Below are 25,733 nucleotides of genomic sequence, written 5' to 3' on the forward strand. Positions count from 1 at the left end.
TAGATTTAAGACACAGAATGCGTACACTTACCATTTCTGTTTAGTGGCATCATATACATGTGATGCAAACAACATGCATGTAATATAAATTTAGGTGAGAGTCTCAAAATATTTTTTTAAATTACCACAGGCTTGTGTGTATATGCAGTATTATATATTACATATACTATATTGCATTTATATATAGTATATATAAATGTACATTAGTATACAGTATGTTTATCATATATACTATTAAATAGTATGTGTATAGTATACTATATATAACACATATTATTTATATACATATCTTTACCTTTAAAATTAATTACACGAGTATTTCTCTGTGATCTTCTCTTTATACTCGTGTTTAAGCTATTGACTACAGTGGTTTGGGGTTTTGTTTGAAGTATGGCACATGGAGAGAGGATCTGTGAAAAAGGGAAGGAAGCAAGCAAAAAAGGAAGATGGAAGAGGGGAGAGAAGGCAGGAAAGAAAAGGGGAAAACCCTGCACACACACACACACACACACACACACACACACACACACACTTCTCGTTTAGAAAGGGCCGAGCCCTGAACACAGTCCAGCACCCCTCCTCAAACAGAGATGAGCTTCCCCAAAAGTTCCTTGGCAGGGCCCTCCTTATGTCGCGGCTTCGGTGCGCCCTACTGGAGCCTCAGTAATGGGCATGCAGGACCATTCTCTGGCCGATGCCCAGAAAACTCTTGGGTACCCCAGGCTCCCTCGCGCGCCCGCAGTCAATCACTAGGCACCGCGCGCCAATTCATCACCCACTCCAGGGCGAATCCCTCTACCTTTCTCCATTCTACCTCGGATTGCTCTTCTTCCCAGGGACTTACCAAGAGGTCCAAGGACACAGGCAGGGGCAGAGAATGAGGGGACGAAGAAGAAGGGCTGGTTGGCGGATTTACTGATGTTACAAGGGACAACCGCCTGGCGGTCAAGCCCATAGTCCCTGCAGAGCCCCATCCTCCCCTCGACCCCCATCAGCTCCACAGCACCTTATACTCTCCATTTGGGCCGCGATGTGCAATGAAGTGAAGGAAGAAATAAACCCGCAGTCTCCTGGGCAGCCCTTACCTCAGGCTACTCTCTCGGAAGCCTCCCTCCTGCTGTTGGAGGCGCCGCTGGTGCACCGCTTTGGCCACCGCTCACTGTGTGCCCGGGCTCCAGCCACGGCTCTGTCCGGCGCAGCTCTTTCGCGCAAGGAGATGAGCCTTCCCTATTCCCAGGGGCACCAGAGCCAGGTAAAAGGACGGTGGCGCGCCTCTCGCATATAGCTTAGCGGGCAAGGGGGAGCCCGCAGCCACCGAGGCGAGGCCGAGACACCAGGAAAAGGGTGCACGAGCCGGGGGCGGCTGCGGAGTGGGCGCTCGGACCTGCCAGCGGACCTGCCAGCGTCCAGGATCCTGGCCTGGGCAGTACGGGCAGCTGCTACATACCCCTGAGCTCCTCTCTCCTCGATGCCCCCCAACTGCCTCTCTGTACCCCGACTGCTCCCTTTCCCCTGCCCCCGGAAGAGACAGCTCGCTGGGGGCACTTGGGCTGCCACTCTGCACTCCTCAGCCCGGTGCGGGGAATAACAATGTGATCATATTGAGCGGACTGGATGATGTGTAGTAGCCATCAACTGCTGAGGCCACCACCTGTCAATTCTAAGGAACAAGACACACCAGCCCCAGCCGGCTGGCCCTCTCCCTGAGTGCCCACCTCGCTTATTTTCCTCCCCAACCTACCTCACCGACCTCTTCCAGTACTCCGCAGGCATGATACCAAGGGAGTTTTGCAAAATAACCTTCACTTTCAACCGGGAGTTCAAGGCATCTCCCATCCCACTGGAGCTGAAGGATTACGCACTGCCCTGCGTGCCTATCCAAAGCCAGATACCGAAAATCCTGGTTGGAACCCTAAACTCGTCACCCCACCCGCCCCCATTCATAATCCCAGCACCGTCTGCCACTACGCACCCTCCCCCTGCCGCCCGCGCCTGCTGCGATTCGCCGTCCATCCGTGGAACGTGTCAGTCACTGGCTCTTCATCTGCCATGAATACAGTACTAGAAGCTCGGCAGCCACGGGTTGCACAAAGGAGGGTGGGGAAGGGGGCCCTTAGAGCTCAGGGTAGAGGGAGGAGAAGGAGCGAGAGGGGCAAATTATGTGGATAGATCTAGTGTCAGCGTGTGAGCCCGCTGCTCTCCTGTTGCACAAAGGAGCTCAGGAGCAGATAAGCGCAATGCTACTGACCAATGGGGTCAGATCACCTCCCTGGAGATGCTCCATCAAGACGCCTTGGGAGTGGGTCCCGCAACTTGGGAATTCATGTGACCCAGAAACAGGCACCCGGGAGCCTTACTGCCCAGTTTCAAAGAACGCAGGGAATGGAGGCTTGCTATTGGGATGGGGGGTGGGGTGTAAAAAGGTTTCCTTTCCCCCAGATGTTCAGCCCTTTTCAGTCAAAGAAAAAGAAAAGAAAGCTGGCAAGAAAACAGAGAAAGGTAGAGATGCAGTGACTGCTTATACAACTATCCGGAGACCAGAAAGACTTGAATAGCTAAAACGAAACTATTTTTTCAGTGTAGTCCGAAAAATTATGGCGCACCTATTTTGCATTAAGCACAGTACACTGTGCCAGATTCTGGGGCACAGTCCCTGAGCCCAGGGAGCTCACAGCCTAGTGGGAGAAGCAACTATGAAAAGCCTGAAACGGATAATGCAACTATTACATAACAGAAATACATACCAATTACATTAGTGGGAGGGCTTTTCTCTAGTTGGAGAGGACATGGGTCAGGCAATTAGATCCATTCTGAACTGTGTATCAAAAGGCAATGGGAGCTTGCCAAAGAAATGGCAATAACCTTCTGTTACTCACCCATTAACCCAAACCACCTTTACCTACACACACTATGAACAACACACCTGAGAGCTTACCAATTTAGGGACTTTATGGACTCCTGCCCTGCTCTGTAACCGGCTTGCGGCTTTGGAGGCAACATTTTCAAACACCAGACCTTCCAGTGTAGAGCACCCAGTCCTGCCAAGCTGAGGGGCTGCCTTCTTGGACCTGTTGCATTTGTACCATCTACCTTTGAAACTGAGCCCAAAGCCAGAATTAATAATATTGAGGCAGGGAACATCTGGACGGAAGTGAATGAATCCTGCAGTACTGTCATGATTCTGACACACACTCTGTCTGTAAAATATGACAATATAATCTCTTTTTCCTGAACTACAATCAGGATTAATTAGTCAGACTTTTTAAATAGAAAGAGACCATTGCACAAATAGAGTGTGGGATGGGAACCTAAATTGTGATTCAATCTAAGAAACAAAGGACTACTTTGAGAGCCCCAGCATGCTCCCCTCTCTGAATACTAGAACTTTGAAAGACATTAATAATTACTAAAGCATACAAGGCTATTACAACATCTTCAGAAAAAAAAAATATGTCCAAAGGGTTCTTATTGCAAAAAGTCAATAAATAAAGGGACACCAGTATCAAGATATTTATTGATATAAATATCATTATCACAAATATCATTGTCAGTTATTTAAATACCTTTCCCACTTCTCCCTAGAAATTTTATAAACTACAAAGACAATGGGGAAAATGTCAAATGCCACTTTCAGCAAACTTATACAGATTTTATGCACATACTCCAAAGTACTTGTAAAGGTTGCTAAAAGCAGCTGAACCCCAACAGAAGTCATATGGAAAAGACCCATCGAAGGGAACCAGGACATCAGAAAGTAGCAGCAAAAAAAAAAATGTGTTTCCTGAAAGTGAGGGGCTTACCATAATTGCTCTCACTAGGGAAAAATTAAATTAAATGTACTTCTTAACAGAACAAAATACAAAAGCAGCCATGTCTCTCAGCAAAGGCAGCGGGATCAGAAAAGGCACACAGAGATGGAGAGAAAGGGCACAACTTCCACGGGAGCCGGTAACAGCAGTTCTATAGCAGCAAAACTGTAATCCTTGAAGATGAGGCGATTACCATGATACGTAGAAACCTGCTTTTCTTGTTTGTAAGAACGGGAGAGCACAGAGCCGATGGCAGATGGTCTCCTGAACCAGATTTACTTTAGAGACTCAGAGGGAGTCTACAGAAAAGCCATAATTACTGGAAGAAGTCTGCTTTGGAGGCAGCAATAAAAGTGCGTCAGTAATCTCTTGCTGCCTGGCAAACCACCCAAAACAATGGCTTAAGAATCTACCAACTGCCTCTCTACAATTCAATGAAGTGACAAACTGGAATAGGCCCGACTGAGATCACTTATCTCTGTTCCACGTGGTGGCAGCAGGTCTCACTCCGCTGTGTGGGCCTCAGAAATGATAGCACGAACACCTGGGACCTCTTTTCAAGAAACTAACTTGGACTTTCTCACACGGAGATAGAATAATTCCCAGCAGCAAGAGGGAAGACAGGCTCCAATGTTCAAGCTCTTTGCAGGCTTCTGAATGTGTCTTCGCTAATATACCATTAGCTAAAGCAAGTTCCACAGCTAAGTCTAGAGTCAATGTGGGAGGGGCTACACAAGAGTGAATACAGGGGAGTCAGTTTTGGAGGGCTATTCATATAAAAGCTACCACACAAACTAACAGCATTTTTACTGAGAGAACAGGAAAGCTATCTTGAACCCTCTGTTTCAGGAACTTTCTACAAAGACTGACCAGAACATAATTTGTTCAGTAGTGCGTAGTAACAAAAAAGAAATGGATACAAAAAAGATACAAGTAACTATAAGAAAAATTCAGAAAAGGAGCATGAAAATGTACCAATAGATGAGATGGAGGGCAAGTTGCCACAAAAGCAATGAAAATTGTGACACATATTTTCAACAAATACAAAAATCCAAGAAAAATAGATAACACTTATATTGTATTTGCTGTCACCAGGCAATATTCCAGCCACTTTACAAATACAGACTTAATAGAGTCTTACTAAACATGTGTAACAATGCAAAGATGAATACGAAGAAAGTTAAGATTTAGAAATAAATATGGTATTAAATAAAATGCAGAGTAGGGAAGAGAATAGGGTGCATGGCAATTTATTATGGCTCATAACTGATCAGTACATCCTAAATAATAGAGGAATATGAACATAATATTTAATTATAAAGGTAGCCAGTAGAAAGCAAATATACACTTTAATTCACACCTTTCTAATTATCAGAGAGTCCATCAACACACAGAGACACACACAAACATGTATCCAGGAACTGAAATAAATACACACTTTGTTATTTTTTAAAGGATCTTCAGGTTGAGTGAAAAGCAAAACTTAATACAAGTTACAATTTTAAAAAGATGTGGGATGGTTGAAAACAAAAGGAAAATAAAGGTTTTACGCAGATAATGACCATCCCTTCCTTCATACAAAAAGTAATAATAAGTAAAAAAGTGAAAATTTGACCTTGATATCAAACAAATTGGGCTTGGGATAAGTAAGTATTTTGTGCAATGAAGGATGATACTTTATAGCACAAGAAGTAAAATTCACAATGAAGATGTAAAAGTTATGAATATTTATGAACTAAATGCCTCATAGCAGCAACTTACATAAGCAGACATTACAGGAGATAGAAAGACACAGATAGAAGGAAACCAAAAATAGAAGAATTTAACTCGTCTCTCTCAGTCTAACTCTGGATATACCAGCCTCTGTAACACAAAAGTAGAAATTGCATATTATTCTTTAAAGGCTAATATTTTATTCATGAAAAATGGCTATATATTAAACCATAAAGAAAACTTCAATAAAATCTAAAAAAGTCATGAACAAGGTTCTATAATCACAATACAATGAAACTAGAAATTAATAGAAAAGTTAGAACAAAAATTTCTCCACCAGGAAAATGACAAACAAAAAACTCTCAAATAATTCTTGTGAAAAAAATTATATGATTTATACAAAATATTGATAATTAAAAATACTGCTTAGAATTTTGTGACACAGCATTAGCTTGATTAATTAAATAAGCACCAAAGGTAGAAAACACTATTAAATAAACAGAAGGGAAACAACAAGAAAAAAAACTAAGTAATTTAGAAGAAGAAATTAAGGACTTAAGAAAGGAAAGTGATTAGAATTAATAAATAATTCTAAAAATTCTGATTTTTAGAATTTTGTTAAATTCTAATAATTTAGAATTTTTGTTAAATTCTAATTCTAATTTGGATAATTGTTAAATATCCAAAACAATTAAGTTAAGAAAAGGATATAAACAGAAAAAATAAGAAATGATAAAGTGGTTAAACATAGAAACAGTGAATGTTAACATACTCCTAAAAAAATATTTTAATCTACTATAAAGTCTCCATCATTTTTCATTTTGCTCCCCTAAGAACAACATTTAATTTCTCCCTGGTAAGAATAATTAAATTATAAGAAATAAGATTTCATCAAGAGGATGGAGATTAGGAGGGCTACAAACCAATGTAACACAAAAGATGTATTGATTTCCCCCATTGAGAATGTGTGCTCTACTGGAGGAAAATACATTCAAAAACCTAGGCAAAATGAGTACTTTCAGTAGACAATATGATTTACCAAAACTGTTCCTAGAGGACATGGAAAATCCAAAGAGAAGAAAATGTAAAAACAGTCACTTTCCCAATTACCAAGCCAATGATTTTCCCAGGGGAATTTTAAGAAACTTTTAAAAAGTACATCATTCTTGTCCTGAGCCATCATTGGATAATGATGCTCCAATCACTTGGTTGGAGCATCATCCCATTCACCAGAAGTTGGGTTTGATGCCCAGTCAGGGAGTGTATGGGAGGCAACCAATGGATGTTTCTCTCTCACATAGATGTTTCTCTCTCTCCCTTCCTTTCTCTCTAAAATCAATAAACATATCTCCAGATAAGGATTAAAAAGCTTTTTAAAAAGTAGATAATTCTTATGATACCTAACCTATTTAAAAAGCATAGAAAGAATGAATATTTCCAATTAAATTAAGTAAAGTAAGTGGCATTGAAACCAAGATCTAACAAAGTTAGCACATAAAGGAGAACTATAGAACCTCACTTATAAATACAGAACCTAAGAATGTAAAAATAATTCAACATTCATAAATTTTTTCAGGTAAATAATCATGTTGAAAGATCTAAAGATAATGACAACAAACACAACTACCAACAAATGACCCTAAGAAAACAAAAAAACAGAAGCAAACTAAGCAAACAACTAGAACAGAAACAGATTCACAGAAATAGAGATCACACGGGGTGTTATAAGCAGGCAGGGAGATGGGGGAAAATGGGGGGGAAATTACAGGGAATAAGAAGTATAAATGGTAGGTACAAAATAGACATGGGAAGGTCAAGAACAGTAGGGGAAATGGAGATGCCAAAGAACTTATATGTACAACCCATGGACATGAACTAAGGTGGGGGAATGGTTGTGGGAGTGGGTACAGGGCAGAGTATAATTAAGGATAAAAATGGGACAACTGTAATAGCATAATCAATAAGATGTTTTTTTAAAAATCAAAAGATCTAAAGACAAAAATATATAGGGTTATTTCTAGAGACATTTAATAGGCATTTGAAAAATTCAAAAGCCATTCTTGATTTTTTTTTAAAAAAACTCTCAATTATCTAGGAATATATGAATACTTCCTTAGCCCAATAAAATACCTACTTCAGCCTGAAAGCTATGTTTAATGATAGAACATTAAAAGGATTTCTGCTAAAGTCAAGGAAAGGACCATGATACAACTACTATAACTATTTTTTAACATTATTCTTGGGTTTCAAGTCAGTGCAGGGATGAAAAAAATTAAAGACCTAAACACTGAAATTAAGGCTATAAAACTGTCATTATAGGTAGAAAATATGAGACTATATCTGGAAAGTCTAAATAAATCAATATATTAATATACAGAAAAATCCTGTTAATATAACAATCACGACCAGTTAGACAGCGTAATAAATGGAATATCTCATTCAGATTAACAGCAAAAAAGTGGATATATCTAAGACTATACTAAGCAGGAAATGTATAAGATCTGTATACAGAAAACTGATAAACTACTGAAGGGAAAAAAAACAAAGCTTGAACACATGAAAAGACATTCTATGTTTGAATAGGTAGATTCCACATCATAAAGGTAATAACTCTAAATTAATCTTTAAATATAGAGTTATGCCCCCAAGCAGTTTTTAAGCCAGAAAAATGATTCTAAATTCTATATAAAATAATAAACTACTAAGAAAAGTTGTATAAGAGAAATGGACAAACCCTTAAATCCAAAACTAGAGAAAGTCAATTGAAAATTTTAACTAAGTAAAAGGAAACTGCTGTATGGCAAAAAGAAAATATAAAAACAAACATTGAACAAACACCATAAGCAAGGTCAAAGGCAAAGGACAAAGTAGTGCAAATTTTTTGAAAGTTTGGTAAACTCCCACCCATCAGTGACAGATATACAAATAGATTCAAGTCCTATGGCAGGCAATTTAGCCACATAGATTAATGTTAAATTGCAAGCACACTCTCCCAGAAGTCTCATTTTTTTCTCTAAAACTTCACTGAAATTTCTTCATATTAAATAGTTACTAAAGTTAACCCCCATATGAAATAATATACATGCAAATATATTTGTTGCAATATTGTTTAAAATAATAAAAGACTGAAAACAACTCAAAGGTTTTTTTGGTCTTCTTTTGTTTTTACAGAGACATGCCCATACAATGGGATACTACTATGCAAAGTTAAAAAAAATGTACTAAGAGGAAGTATACTATTATGGAAATTTTTCCAAGATATATTGTTTTAAAACCAATTGGTTACTTTTAGATAACAAAGAGCTAAAAATAAGAATATATATTTGTCTTAATTGAACGTCAATTTTAAAAATTTCTGAAAGGATACCCAACAGTTCTGTATTAGAACTGGTTATCTCTGGAAGTGGGATGGGACCTGGGACATGGATAACAAGATTTTCAGTGAGTTTTTATATTGTTTGATTGGAAAATCATGATACTTACTAGCAATTTAAAAGCCATTAAATGTAATACAAATTATGTGTTTTTATCTACCATCCTTTCTTTAATGTTGGAAAAAATATGATGTGCCACAGAAAAATGTAACACTACAAGTATTTTCTTTCTATGTAAATGTCAAACTAATTTCCACATGCAGAATATTATCATGTTAGTAGCTATGATTCACATGGTTATTTCAGTACCTAATCTTTTTTATTAATTAAACATATAGTCAAGTGTAAAAATGAATGACAACTTTTTAAGAAATTATATTTTTACTCATAGCTCTGCTTGAAAGCACTTTTATATTAGACTTCAGACCAAGATTGGCTTACTTTAAAAGCATGAAGTTATATTTAGCCACTAAATGAACTTGTAGCACTTACCAATTGAACTCTGTTCTTCTCAAACCTCAGCCCTTAGTTGGGAACTGAAAGCCATCCTTTGATCATGCCAACCTTAAGAAGACCTTCAACCCATATCATAGAGAGCCAATTGAAAAATGCAAAGTCAGGGTCATTGTCAATACTAAAAGAACAGAGTAATATATGGTATGGGAAAGTACAGCCTTGCACTGGCTACCCCTGTCACCCATTCTTTTGGGGAGTAAGCCTTGACAGACAGTGACCTATTTTGAAGTGAAGCCATAGGTTCAAAGCAATTCATACCTCCATGTTTTCCTCTATGACCTATATCATAAATAAACTTCAGCCCTTCCTGGTATGTTAAAGCACTCATGTTGAGTATGACACACAATGTTTAAAAATCCACTAATTTCATCTACAAGAAGATCCAGAACAATAGAATTATTGGTAAAGTTGACAGTCTTCTCTACTAGGATATACAATAGTCTACTGGCAGTAGAAGTTGACAAGATTTTGTATAGCCTTGAATATTTATAATATGAGATCATTCATAATATGTACTATAGTATGTATTCCAGAGGACTATTGGAAGATTGAGAGAATACATGTAACACCCTTGGCATGAATTTGAGTCATTTACTTATTTCCTAACTAGTGAACAGAACCAATTTGCTTGGCCATAATGAAACCAACCCAAACCTCCTATCTTCTATATAGTAATAAATTGTTATCTAAACATTTGGAGAATTCTGAACATGAACATTTTCCTACCATTTTCATTAGACTTTATAGTAATGTATGTTTACCAAATGGTCTTGGATAGTAACTTCTAGTCTGGACACAAGCACTATTGATCCTACAATGAAAAACAGTTGTGTGAAAAATATCAATTTGAATACAGAATATTTAGCTCCAAAGAGCTCATGTAAACATAATGCTAACTCTATGGACAAAAAACATCCTCATTTCTAATGATAACATTGAAAAGTAAATCTTAAAAACAAAAAAGATTATTCAATGATCAACATTATAAAAGAAGACTTTGCTCCATGTTCACTTACTGAATTTGTACTCATCAAACATTTCAATATAACATATATCAAATACTCTCATGAGCTGTGAATGATGCTGAGTGTTGAAATCCATGACAAAAGCAGCACAAAAACAGGCTAAAGACAGTCTGTTCAAAAACAGTGTTAGAAAAATCAGGCAAATCCATACACACGAAGAAAGAAATTAGACCATCTTCTTAAACCACATAAAAATAAACTCAAAACACATTAAAAACTTCAATGAAAGGCTTAAACCATAAAACTCCTAGAAGAAAACTTAGGCAGTAAAATCTTTACCAATTTCTCCTAGCATTTTTTGCTGATATATCTCCTCCAGCAAGGGAAACAAAAGAAGAAATAAACAACTGGGACTACATCAAACTAAAACGTTTTCCCACAGCAAGGGAAGCATCAACAAAATGAAAAGACAACCCACTGAATGAGAGAACATATTCATCAGTATGGGGTTAATATTCAAAACTTATAAAGAACTCACACTATTCAATGCAAAAAAACAAACAAACCAATTTTAAAATGGGCAAAGAACCTGAATAGACACTTCTCCAAAGAGGATATATAGATGACCAGTAGACATATGAAAATATATTTAATAGTATTAATCAACAGATAAATGCTAATTAATATCATTATAAGATACCACCTCACACCTGCCAGAAAAGCTATCATCAATGAGTCCTGTCAACAACAAATTTTTGAAACATTCAAATGTTGTGGACACACGGACAAAACCAAAGCGGGGTAGGATCGAAGCTGGGGAAGTAGGGATGGCTGGGGTGGAGAGGAGTGGTAGGGGGAAATGGAGACAACTGTACTTGAACAACAACAAAAAAATGTGAAAAAAAAATGTTGTGAGACATATATACAATGGAATATTACTCAGCCATAGAAAAGAAAGAAATCTTACCATTTGCTACCACATAGATAGACCTAGAGGGTATTACTCTAAGTAATACAAGTCAGTTAGAGATACCATATGATTCCTTTTATATATGAAATCTAAATAACAAAATAAATGAAAAAGCAAAATAGAAATAAACTATTAGATGAAAAGAACAATGTGATGGAAACCGAAGAAACCCACATTCCATCATTCTCAGTGTCTAGAGAACTAGAGGGAAATTCAAGAGAGAAACTATTGTAATATTCCTAAATCAAGTCAATGAAGTGTTTAAAGAACCTGAGAACTAACCAATAATGGCAAATACTGGCTTTGTTCAAATAATATAAGAATTGAAAACTAAACACAGTTTTTGTCACATTGGAGATAACTGATGATTTTAGCAAGGTTAAAGGTAGGAAGAAAACCTTGGATAAAGTGACATACAATGACTTTAGGCAGGTCTTCTGAAGATACTTCTGTAAACAGGAACAAAAGAATGAAGCAGTAGCTAAGGAGGCAGTTTTGTTAGAATATCTTTGTATGCTGTATGGAAATAATCCAGTAGCCTGGAAAAATGATGATGCAATAAGGAAGTATTTGTAGGAGCAATATCATATGGGAAAAAAAGGATAGGATACTGTGTACCAGCGGAGGGACACTTAGCTGGGAGCAAGGACAGTTCATCTACTGAATTAATTGTGAAGTCATGGTCTACAGATAGAGTTGCAAGTAGTTAGGAAGATGTGGTGGTGGTATTATATGGAGGTGCTAAAAATGTTCTTGTTTTGTCAATGAAACTAGGAGATGCAGGGTTATCAGAATAAGGCAAAGAGAAGGCATGAAGTATTGAAACTTTGAGGCAAGAGAAGGAAAGAAATTATTGTCTAAAATATTGTAGAATAAATTAACTGTGATAAATATACAATGATTTTTTTAAAGATTGTATTTATTTATTTTTATAGAGGGGAAGGGAGGAAGGGACAGAAAGAAAGAAACATCAATGTGCTGTTCCCTATCACGTGACCCCCAATGGGGACCTGGCCCACAACCCAGGCATCTGCCCTGACTGGAAATCCAACCAGCAATCTGTTGGTTCACAGGGCAGCACTCAATCCAGCAAGAATAAATATACAATGATTTTGTCACCACAGGAATTCCCTGAATTAATGGTCACGAATGCCAAATAAGAATAATCAGCATCATTGTGCATTTTTCCCAGGTACATTCAGCTACCCAAACACAGGCACAGGAGAGATGATGTTGGATTAAATCAGAATTCAGCTTCGCCAAATTAGTAGAAGAAATTGACAGTGTGCATTAGGGAGTGATTCTAACAATTAACAGAGGAACCAAAGCCGACAAACATGGAATGAATAATCTAAAGGATAAAAGGGATAGCTGTGCTGGATATGGAAGTCTTGGTCGGTAGTTTTTCTCATTTTTTAAAAACTCATTATGACTCTTATCACACTGCCTTTCCTGGAGGAATCATGAAATCTGTATTTATTAAAAGATTTTATTTATTTATTTTTAGAGAAAGGAGGGAGAAAGAGAGGGAGAGAAGCCTCAATGTGTGGTTGCCTCTCTAACGCCCCTTACTGAAGACCTAGCCCACAACCCAGGCTTGTGCCCTGACTGGGAATTGAACTGACAATCCTTTGCTTTGCAGTCCGTCACTCAATCCACTAAGACACATCAGCCAGGGCTGAAATCTGTATTCTTGTCATGTACAACCACTTTAACTTCTGCTCAATTTTTTAATGTGCAGCTAACTAATGGTCCGAAATTTCTTTAAATGTCTGGAATTATTAGTAGGTCTGTGAGCCTTTGCTGATAAACTCTGTGTGAGCATTGGGACTTGCCTTCAACACTCCAACAGTCAGTACAGGTCTGCCTTAACCTTCACTTCCTCCTTGCACAAAGCGTCAAGGTCAGCCAAACATGAGGGCTTAAGCACTTCTTAGGTTCTTCTACGGCATGTGCACAGCCCTGTACATGAGTGTGGCCTTATGGATTCTCAGGAATATTTGAAATTTTTCAAACCAATATGGACTTCTCAAGATTTTTGGTCAGTTTCTTGTTAGTCCCAACTGGTAAGGCCACTTTAAATTGCTATGCTAAATAACCACCACTAATCCTATTCAACAAATGGCCTGAAGGCAGGGCTCCTTGCACAGAGCAGTGCTCTTAGGCAGGTAAAGACAGACACTGAGAGTGGAGTTTTCAGCGAACTTCAAACAGGTCAAATAGTAACAATTCTCTGCAGATGGGACTTTAGGGAAACTCAAAATTCATTCTTTGAACAGTAAACCTCTAACACCAATGTATTATCTCAGAGAGACAGTCAAATTCTAGTTTTGCATCGATATATTTGACAATAAAAGCTTTAGAAACTGTTTTTCTTTTTTTTAATTTTTATTTAACTCTTGTTCAAGTACAGTTTTCTTTCTTGTATTCCCAGCCCTGCCCCCCCAGTGCTCCCCACCTCCCTCCCATCTCCGCCCCCCACCTTAGTTATTGTCCATGGGTCCTTTATACTTTTTCATGTGAGTCCTTCCCCTTTTCCCCTGTGATTCTCAGCTTTGTAAATATGCCCATCAAATTGTATGATCTTTGCGAAATTTGCCATATTGAAAGGTCCTTACAGGCTTTAAGTATTTTAATGAAATCACCCCTTTGAGTCTTCCACAGTTGTCTACTCCCTCAACTTTTGTCCTTTTTCATGTTCTAGAATAGTGTGAGCCTTTACTTCAAGATAAAAGTACTCCCCTTTTTCCTTGAAAAACAAAATCATACACCCAGTTGTGTTTCTCCTAAGACAGACTCAACCACCCATATTAATTATAACTTTGATTTAAAGCTGCAACTTCTGTTTTACATAGAAAACCAAAAGGTAGGCAAGTGACAACAGTCTATCCTTCACAAGTCTTTCAGTGGACTGGCTGATCTCATGAATACACAGAATTTAATAAATTACAGACATACACTTCTTTTTTTATTCCTTTCATGTCTTCTCAAAAAGCAAAAAATGAACATATTTATCAATGTAAACCAAAGATATGTCTATTCCATAGATTATATGAAAATAAGAAGCCAAATTTGATAAACTTACAATTTTCTTAGTAATCAATATTTCAGTATTCTACCTTAATTATACATTTTCCAGCTACTCAAAGATTATCCAAAAATAACTTAACATTAATACTCATACAAGTTACCTAAGAATCTTGAAAATTATATTTTATCTGACACACTATAAAATATTTGTTAGAATGAGGATTCAATTCAGCCAAACACAACTTTGCTTTATTTATAACCTTTTTAAACAATATTTAGCAATAATATTAATTTACTTGGTAAGGAAGTCAAAAATAAGTTTTAAACACTACAAAGTTGTAAAAATTATCTTAACTAGTCTTTTCATGAAAAACCAAATCCAAACTTTATTTTTTGTTTAACAGTCTGCTTACTTCGTATTCCATAATGAAGGAAAAAACAAAATGCTATTATTGATTTTCTTTTCTGACACAATTCCAATGTTATTTTCTTCAATATTTTTCTCTGAGACTTTCCTTTTTAGCACACATTCTCTTTACTGAATTTATTGGGGTGACACTGGATGACAAAATCATACAGGTTTCAGGTGCACAATTCCACAACACATCATCTGTACACCGTGTTGTGTGTTCACCACCCCAAGTCAAGTCTCCATCCATCACTACTCGTCCCTCCTTCTCTATCTTCCACCTCCTTCCATCCCTTCTCCCCCCAGCAATCACCACACTGTTGTCCGTGTTTATGATTTTTCTCTCTCTCTTTCTTTTTTTGGCTCTATCCCTCTACCAACCACCCACCTAGCTTTTAATTGATTGTTAAAGCCATAACCACCAAGCCAGTCTACTGTGTGCAAGTGCTCATAATAATCACATTAACATAGATTCTTATGTAAAAATATTATAAGCTTGCAGCTTATGTAAGAAGAATTTTTTCCTTATGGGTCTAGCACATTTACAGAATGAGAATTTTGTTTTATTTCATATTTGTGAATTTGGTAGATATTTTATTTTATAAGCTGGTGTTTATCTTTTCAACTGAATAAGAACAATGTTCCTATTGTTTAAGAGAAAATAAACTAATCTATTAACACAGCCAGGAAAGTAGATTTCTGATCACAAGCTCACAAAAACATATGGTTTTCAGTTTGTTTTATAACTTAGTAACAAGTTAGAAGTAAATGTAAAAATATAAAAACCTCACTGATCGAAATCTCAAACAACCATTTTTCTTTCTAGTGGGCATGAAATTCTTGCTCACTAATAGATACAAACAAAAGCTACAAATTGGATTCTGTTTTCTTTCAGTCACCAAATGGCGAGATTATAAAACCAAATACACAGTTTTAACTGTGACACACAGGAATAACTTACCAGCCATGATGGATGGGGGTAGCAGTAGGGGACTAGAAGAGACGAAACTAGAGGAAAAATACTATAGACTCTGTAAAGTAACTTGGAATTCACTCTGGGAGCCAAGAAAAGATGCTTGTGGGTTTAGGAGTCCATGAAGTATACACCTCCAGCAACACAATTTACTTGTTTCCCTAAAGTGACTTTTGTTGGACACCTTGGTAGATGAACTCCAAAACTGTTAGTCTAGTTCACAAAAGATTAAAAATCATGATTTCACAGAAATACAAAACAGAACACATGCTAAAGACTTTATTTGATTCATTGATTAATAAGAGGGATATTATAAAGAAATTAAAACTGGCCTGAGAACATTTTAGGAGCAAGACATATAGGGAATTCAATCAAAGGATGTTAGAATAAGATAGTTGGCTTAGATACAAAGGTGCTAAATGTCTTTCAGTGCAAGAAGTCATAATCTTTGCTGTATCTGTTTCACAGGATGGAAATTATTTGCCTCTCTGCCAGACAAATGTCTATAACTTAACTTCTGCTCCCACTGAGTAATAAAATACCCCAGTCAATAAAAATCTCAGGCAGTAGTCCCTGAAAGAATACCCAGTAATCTCTTTTACTCATTCTGAGCTGTAGATAATTTTTCTGATTATCTATTTTCTGTTATAATACACCTTTTTACCCTGTACAAAATTAATAAGTATATAAATCTTTTCTTGACCCAGACTCAGTCTCTAAGTCTCCATAATTTTCCACCTTGGTTCTCTCTCTTTCTGGGAACTGGATTTACACTCCAAAATCCCTGGGCCATACTTTCACTGAAGGCCAGAAGTTTCAGCCAGGCTACGACGAGCACTTTTTTTAAATCTATTTTCTTCTCTTTGTTTAACTAGCTGTTGCTGGAGGACAGCAGTGGCAGTGAGTGGAGACCGTTAAGGAGCTAAAAGTGGGCCGGTTCTAGTGTCCAATACACACAGTAATAATGCATTAAGAGAATCAATCACATGCGAGACTTCTCACACGTGATTTTCTCAAAGAGGGCAGAGCTTTTCTGATACTTATTATTTCAGGATGTAGAAACATGAAACATAATGAGTAAAGTAAAGGGTATCTAACATCAAACACTAGGCTTTCCTGCTTCCTCTTCACTCTTTGCAAATAATCAAACTCTGTCTCCTTAACTTTTCCTTTGGCCCACACCCATTCAAGGTCTTCCTTCTGGGAACACTTAAGCTGTTTCTGAAGTACTTATGCACTTTTTTCCACCCAGCTAATTTTTAAGTATAGTGATTAACTAACCTCAATTCTCCTGGTATAGGTAGATATTCAGAGCTGAATGAAAAACACCATAGCGTATGTTGAATAGTCACTTGCCCATCCTTTAGTTATTCTGCAGAGTAACGATCTCTTGGAGGAACGGATTGAAACAACTCCATAAGATTAAAATCTTATAATAAACCATTGAACACATGGATACAGGTAATACATTTTTTAATTTCTTTTAACTATTGTAAGTAATGGTTTAGAAATTACTTTTTAAGGTCTTTTTTATTTTGTTATTGTTTAAAGATTTTATTTATTTATTTTTAGAGAGGGGAAGGGAGGAGGAAAAAGAGGGAGAGAAACATCCATGTGTGATTGCCTCTCTCATGTCCCCTACTGAAGACCTGGCCCACAACCCAGGCTTGTATCCTGACTGGGAATCAAACCAGCAGCCCTTTGGTTCACAGGCCAGCACTCAGTCCACTGAGCCACTCCAGCCAGGGCATGGTTTAGAAATGATTAATATAAAAAGAATAAAAATGTCACTCATTTCCCATATATATTTTTTATAGTTCGGCAGTTTCTTTTCTTTTTTTTTAAATTTTATTTATTTATCTTTAGAAGGGAAGGGATGGAGAGAAGGAGAGAAATATTAATGTATGGTTGCCTCTAGTGAGTCCCCTGCTGGGAACTGGCCTGCAACCCAGGCATGTGCCCTGACTGGGAATCGAACCGTGATCGTGTGGTTCGCAGGCCCACACTCAGTCGACTGAGCTACGCCAGCCAGGGCTCATTTCCCATATTTTATTGCCTTTGTTCATATTCTGCATTTTTCTAAGCTTGGGTGATTTGTGGCTTTTGTTTATGGGCAGTAAAATTCTGTGCTCTTCTTGTGATTATGCAGTCAAGAAAAAAAACTTGCAAAAAAATAATCTTACCAGCGCTTTCATGCATTTGTTCCAAGGACCTTTATAAGGAGTGATTTCAGGAGTTGGGTCAAAGCCTGGGAGCAAGAGAAAAAGAAATGAAAGTTGTGTTGTGAAATGGTTCCTGTGTGATTCTAACACTCTGATATGGTTTTCTGTTGAGAAACACTACCTGAAAGTGTTTGAAATGATGGTTATGAAACAGATAAGTAAGGTGTGGAACTTGGGTAAATCTCCAAAATAAATATTAAAATAAGGAAGTATAGAGAATTAAGCTGAGAGTCAATAGGCAAATAAAAGAAAGTTAAATGGAGACTTCCAGCCAAGATGGAGGCCCCCTCACACAACTAAAATAAGGACAACACACTGCTCCCCCTTGCACAATCAAAATAAGGACAACAACACACTGTGCCCCCTCACACAGCCAAAATAAGGAAAACAACAATTTAGAAACAAAAAACAACCAGTACCAACAGAAAATTGAACTGTATGGAAGTCTGGCAACCAAGGAGTTGAAGTAGACACATTCATCTATACCATTAGGAGAGACAGAGTCAGGAGGCCGGGCAGAGAGGACTCACTGAAAAAAGTGGTGGCTGGTGGATACCGGATGTACAAGCTGGCAGTGGGCAGACCCAGAGAGGTGGCAGATTGTAGAGGGGCACAGCATGCAAGGCAGCTGGCAGACCGAGCAGTCCCACATTTGTGTGCAGATAAACTAGGCAAAACTGAGGAGTGAGACAGACTGTGCAACCCAGGATCCCAGTGCAAGAAAATAAAGCCTCAAAACACCAACTGAAAACACCTGTGGGGACTGAGGTGCCAAGAGAGACTCCCAGCCTAACAGGAGATTTTGTTGGAGAGACCCACAGGGTCCTAAAACATTCAAAAGCCCACTCACCCAGGAACCAGCACCAGAAGGGCCCAATTTGCTTGTGGGAAGCAGGGGAAGTGACTGAAATCCAGCAGAGAACAGAACAAGCACCATTGTTCTCTCTCAAACTCCGCCCCCACATACAGCATCAGAACCCAGTTACTGGATTGCCCTGCCCTGGTGAACACCTAAGGCTCAGCCTCTCACTACATAACTGGCATGCTGAAACAAAAAGAATGGCCCAAATGAAAGAACAGATCAAAGTTCCAGAACAAATAGAACTAAGCGACAAAGAGATAGTCAACCTATCAGATACACAGTTCAAAATACTGGTAATCAGGATGCTCACAGAATTGCTTGATTGTGGTCACAAATTAGATGAAAAAATGAAGGCTATGCTAAGTGAAATAAAGGAAAATGTACAGAGAACCAACAGTGATGGGAAGGAAACTAGGACTCAAATCAATGGAGTGGACCAGAAGGAAGAAAGAAACATCCAATCAGAAAAGAATGAAGAAACAAGAGTTCAAACACATAAACCTCCAGGAACCTCCAGGACATCTTTAAATGTTCCAACATCCAAATTATATGGGTACCAGAGAGAGAAGAGGAAGAGCAACAAGTCAAAAAGTTATTTGAACAAATAATAAAGGAGAACTTCCCCAATCTGGCAAAGGCAAAAGACTTCCAGGAAGTACTGGAAGCTCAGAGAGGCCCAAAGAAGTTGGACCCAAGGAGGAACACACCAAGGCACATCATAATTACATTACCCAAGATGAACGATAAGGAGAGAATCCTAAAGCAGCAAGAGATAAGGGGACAGTCACCGACAAAGGAGTGCCCATCAGACTGTCAGCTGATTTCTCAGAAGAGACTTTACAGGCAAGAAGGGGCTGGAAAGAAGTATTCCAACTCATGAAAGGCAAGGACCTCCATCCAAGATTGCTCTATCCAGCAAAGCTTTCATTTAGAATGGAAGGGCAGATAAAGTACTTCCCAGACAAGGTCTAGTTAAGGAGGTCATCATCACCAAGCCCTTATTATATGAAATGTTAAAGGTACTTATCTAAGGAAAAGAAGATAAAAAACATGTACAGTAAAATGACGGCAAACTCACAATTACTAACAACCACATTTAAAACAAAAACAAAAACAAAGTAAGCAAACAACTAGAACAGGAACAAAACCATACTCCTACAGGGGAGTGGGAGGAGGAGAGAGGGGGGAAAGGTACAGAGAATAAGTAGCATAGATGGTAGGTAGAAAATAGACAGGGGGAGGGCAAGAAAAGTATGGGAAATGTAGAAGCTAAAGAACTTATATGTATGACCCATGGACATGAATTAAACTAGGGAATGTGGTTGGGAGGGGGATGCAGAGTGGAGGGGAGTTAAGGGGGGGAAATGGGACAACTGTAATAACATAATCAAAAATATGTATTAAAAAAATAAAGTTAAAAGATGACTTGTGGGTTGAAAAGTTGAGGCTCACAGTCTTGCCTGGTCTCTCAGGAGAAGATGTTAGTAAGTTTTTTTCCCCTTCACAATGTATCAGAGTTCTCAGTGAGAAAAGGCAATTGTATAATTCCTTACACGATTTATTTATGAAAATTTCTATTTAAAAAAAGGTCAGTGTTTCAGATTCCTTTGTAGTCAGATCTTACAAGGAAGTAAATTGCTCACTGGTGCTTTCATAACAGATTCACACAGTAAGATCCCACCCTTCCAATAATTTACCTATAAATACCTTTCATTTTTCATCAACTGTTTATTGAATATTCTTGGCATTTGAAAACAATTAATGGCTAATGAATGTATAGATGATGTATGTGTATACTATCTAATCATTTTCAGCTTCTAAGTTGTAATTTATTGTGTTCATTTAAAAAAACAGGGGTGCAAGCTCTCACTGCAGCATGGGAAAATACATTTTGAGTGTGCCCTACTGAATGTTATTGTGTGCAATGAAAAAGAAAAAGGTGGCTGGGTGCAAATTTAATAAATAGAACAGAAAGCAACAGGGCGTGTGGCTCACACCACATAGAGCACAGCAGCAGATTACAGCCTCTGAATATAAATAATGAAATAGAGGAAACTCCTCCTCGGTCCATAGTGCCTTCTTCATACTCTCTGAGGTCGTATTGTATATGTCTTCTTCTACCATAATGAATCTTTTTCTGTAGAATGACCTGACTCGAACACTCAGAATTGGTTTTTTACATAGGATAAAAAACAGGTGGATGCCTATATGGTGGTGTGTAAGAGGCAGGGTCGTGTAAAGGACAGAGTTCAGGGATAGAAATGTGAAGACGTGGGTGCTATTCCCACTGGGTCACTTTGGACCAAATATGTAATAAAACACTTTCCTACCCACTTCACATCATTTTTCAAGTCTCAAGAGAGAAAAACACAAGTGATCACCCAAGTAAACTATAAAGTATCAAGTTGCGAGTATGACCAAGAGATTCCTTGACCAAAAAGTATCTTTCAAGGAGCCCAAGGATAATTTTAAAGTATTCTCTTTCCTGAATTGCTTCAAAATCTTTGGAAAAGTAATTTATTAGCTGCTTAGGTTATCAGTAGTTCTTTTAGTGCATTAGTTAGTATATCTCTTAGTTGCCTCTTTGGAAACTATGCCCAAGGAAAAATTTGTGTTGCTCTGCTTGACCCCTACTATCTCTCTGACCTTGTTTCCTAATTATTCCTCTATTTTTCTTAACAATATTCATTATGATATGATATTTCACATATACTTTATATCTTTAGTTCACCTCATATACTAATGAACACAATTAACAGATAAATCAGTGTCACAGCATAAATTTATGGAAGTGTACTCTCACTCATGTAATGTGGCTGCCTTGATGATGTACCATTTTTCTCTCTTCAAGAACTTGAAATTCAACTGTGAGTGCTACAGTTAGCCGACAGCCTCTGGCTGCAGTGCTCTGAGATTTGGCAGTGTTTATTTAAGCCAAGACCACACTCTTCCTGGGAAGCCCCAATTCCGTGACTGAGACTAGCCATTTCTCTTCTAATGTGCATTCTTGGTTTTGGAATTTACCATTAGCTTGGCCAGGAGTTTGTCAGCTCTGCAGTATGCTGTGAGACTCTCCCTGCCCAGAACTGCCTTCTTCTGTCATTCTTTTCATGGATGTCAGGTCAGTACCACAGATGGAAGTCTTCCCCTGACCAACCATACTTCCTCACTCCTCAGTTTTCTTAGCCTGTAGTTGCCCTTACTGCAATAAATCTCTTGCACTCCTAAATTCATCTCAGTATCTGCTTATCAGAAGACCAGAACTGGTATGCATAAGTCTACTTGAAAGCAGGAAGGGCTTAATTATTCCCTGAAGGCTGTATGATCTTTGATGGGTGCTCTGGTCTGCCACATCCAACCAATGACTTGGAAGATGTATGGAAGGTTTCTATGGATCAGGCCTGGACAGAACAAACAACAACACTTCTACTCACATTCTAGTGGCAAGATTCAGTCACTTGGCTCCTCCTAAACTGGAGGAGAGGGATTTGGGAGATGTACTCCCTAAAAAAAAGAAGATGTACTCCCTGTATGAGTAACCACTTCTCCACATTCAAAAATACGTCTACATTCTGGAATGGGAGATGAGCCCAGTAGGGATCTTGGTGACTCTGTCACAGCCCACGAAAGAAGCATCACGCACAGCATCAAGAACTCTACTTTTTCACTGCTTCGTCTTCAGAACCTAGAGTAGTGGTGGCTTGTACTTAAAGGAAATTTGGAAATATTTGTACAGTAAATGAGCATTTTAGGGTTTCATGAGAAATAAGTATTTTCTGTAGGAGCTAATATAGGGCTTGACACATAGTACATGGATATTCATTTTGTGTTAGACTACCCTGTGTTTTCGATGATATTCATTGCATGGAATTTTCAGTAGATGAGACATAGGCATTGGCTTGATCACTTGTATCTCTTTTCCAGAATCTTGAGACTTCTTCTGGTAAATAACATCACAGGTCGGCAAAACATGTTGACCTAAGGGGGGGGAGGGGGGGCATTGCAGAGTACAACTACAGTAAGTATAACATTCAAACCTAAACATCCTAAAGGCGATCTTTACCAATTCAACAAGCTGTTTAGCTCTTGTTTTAGTTTTAGGGGTTTTTTTTATACTAGATTTGTCAGTACCGAGCCCGTCCCAACTGTCAGAGGTCCCTCTAACAGGGCTGCTGCTCACTAACCTTCCAGTTCAGCAACTGTAGCTAAAGGTAAATGGATTCTTTTGAGACAAATAAAAATAAAATTGCCAACTGACAGACCCTTTGCAAGTTTTTGCCTCACTATTTGCACAAAAGGAAACTTGCTATATCGAGAGATATATCTAATTTTTATGTCTGAGTCTTAGATATAAACACAAAGTAGCCGTGAAGTTGTTAAAGAAATAACTATTAATGACCAATAACCAATGAGTCAGCTATAAGTGTTTGAATTCCAGAAGAGGGGGTGGGTAGGAAGACTTCCCATTTCCTTTCTTTGCGGTTTTATTGTCCTTTCAGGCTCTTTGTACCAGTATGTTTCCATCAAAAGATAAAAGCTACACAGCCATTTAGTCAGCAAGATTTTAACATGAAAAATTAGTAAGCTACTATATGTGAGTAACTATAAATCTGGCAAAAGAACTTGAATAGATATTTAAGACTGAGAGAGAATGCTCAGGAAAAGGTAAACTGGAAAGGGTGATTCCTGCTTTCCTGAAGATGCTGGGTGGTGGAGAAGTTCGCTGGGCTGCACAGTTCACAGTCCCCGGGAAAGCAGAAACAGCCCAACAGGATGCAGGCAACAGACTGAGGTGGGAGGAAGACAAGCAGAGAGACGGAGTTCAGAGGGAAACAGACACTACTGTGTGTGCGTGGCCTGAAGCACAGGATGTCCATACCAGAAGGTCATGGAAGGCAAACTTCCACCAGCGCAGTAAATCCACAGTTGATGGATAGTCATGCAGAGGGAGCAAGGGACCACTGTGGATGCTTCTGGAGCTGGCAGCTGGAAAAAAACCTTTTTTCCAGGAGCCTGGTGCATTTCTATATGTGGCTTTGGCTACAGTAGCTCTAGGCTGCTGTACAAGCAAAGGTCAGGTGGCTGGGTCACTGGATGGCCATCTCCAGGAGAGGGGGTGTGGTACATGTGCATGTGAGCTTGAGGGGAGGATGCAGGGAGCAGTAATCTGAGCTGTCTGGGGTTCCGGCTGTGCCACTCTCCCCCATCCAGTAAGTGAGAACATGAACAACTTACTTAACCTTACTGAGCTTTTCTTTCCTCATTCGTCAAATCAGCAGAATGGTGTTCACCTCATGGGGTTACTGTGAGGATGAAATGACTTGTCGCATGTAAAAGGCTTAGTATGTTCGTTAGACATAATCCCTGACCTTTACGTATTTTCTCTCTGTGTCGTTGATTTACTGTCACTGAGATATTAGGAAGCTATTCGTGTAGTAAATATTACTGCTGGCTTTGTTTTCTGGGCACTACCCTTTGTCCTAAAACCTTCCCCTAGTGACTTCCTTCCTTCAAGCCCCAGGTTATAATCCATAAAAGGAATATGATAATAAAATAATAATGCCAACTTCAAACTGTTGTTCCAATAATCTGAGTGAATTAATATAAGTGAAAGATCTTTATTCTTGTATTACCAATGAAGCTGTAATCATATACCGGGTAAATATGTTCTCCTTAGCATTGAAACATGAGATCAGGGAAGCCTTTTTTTTTAGTGCCCATCCTCAATACAAGAAGTTAAAAATTGGCAGTAAATACATTCTAACATAGAATTCTATACCTTTCAATTTGTTGTGAAGTAAGCTTGATTCTATCTGAATGAGATCATTGCATGTCCTTTTACTATAAAGGACAATAAGATTCACATCAGCTTATCACAGAGAAAATCATTTTATATTGTCTAGGAGTGGCTTTTACATCAACTACTGTTATCTGGTTATTACAAGAGAGAACAGCTACAGATGAACAATTCTCACACTGAAAACTAATTTTATTTGTTCAGTATGTATCTTCTGAAGTCCATTAGAACAGACACCCTCACTCATTTAACACAGATACACATTTTATAAAAGGTTATCCTGAAGGGTATACAGGATGTGGCATTATCTTTAAACTATTGGGATTTTTTTAAAAATGACTGAGAATTCATTATTTTAAAATTCTTACACATATAAAAAAACAAAAAAGTAAAAGAAGACTATCATCCAACCAAGTGGACCACACTTCATCTCCCTCAGAGAGCTTAAATATTTTCTCCATATAGGTCCTGTGCATTTTTTATACAGCTTGCTTCTAGATATTGTTTTCTTTGGGCTGGTATCTACTATTTGATACTATTTTTCATTGACAATTTTTTAAATTGAAAAGTTACTTATTTTGGTCAGTTCATCACCTTATTGATTTCTTTTGTTTAATGGCTTCTGAGATTTATTTAGCTTTTCTAGTTATATACAATTATATCATTAGCAAATAATAATTTTTTTGCTTTATCTTTTGTTTCATTTACATTGCTCATTCAATTTCATTAACTAATCTCTTTACAGAAATATTAAATAGTAGAATTAGTAGTCACAACTATTTTTTGAACATTTTCTAATTTGTTATCCTTATGTATTTGCAGAGTTAATGATAAATTTTATACATTATAAATTATATTACAAAAATTTATGCAAATTTGAACAAAATTTTCTCTATTTTACAAAAATTTTGAATATCATTTTCTTTATTTTACACATAGCTCAAGTATTTCTCTTTTACCAAATATCCTTTTAATGTTTATTTTGATAAATGTGTTTTCTTCATAAAGTTATGCCATGATTCATATGGACATTATCATATTATTGGATATTTTTCCCTAGTTTTTCAACTTATATGGAGAGTTTTTCTTTATT

At 37.8% G+C, this 25,733-nt stretch overlaps 1 protein-coding gene across 1 annotated transcript in view; it reads right to left on the minus strand.

The window, feature by feature from the left end:
• LOC118984942 (cAMP-specific 3',5'-cyclic phosphodiesterase 4B-like) overlaps positions 1–1,871 on the minus strand; it is a 113,067-nt gene extending 111,196 nt beyond the window's left edge. The window contains exon 1 of the mRNA XM_037043165.1: positions 1,742–1,871. The gene's annotated coding sequence lies outside the window, so the exon portion shown is untranslated. The remainder of the gene's footprint in view (positions 1–1,741) is intronic.
• Positions 1,872–25,733: the final 23,862 nt, after the last annotated feature.

Source organism: Sturnira hondurensis, unplaced genomic scaffold, assembly GCF_014824575.4.
Source record: "Sturnira hondurensis isolate 20B ecotype Veracruz unplaced genomic scaffold, ASM1482457v3 Scaffold0000648, whole genome shotgun sequence".
NCBI lineage: Eukaryota > Metazoa > Chordata > Mammalia > Chiroptera > Phyllostomidae > Sturnira > Sturnira hondurensis.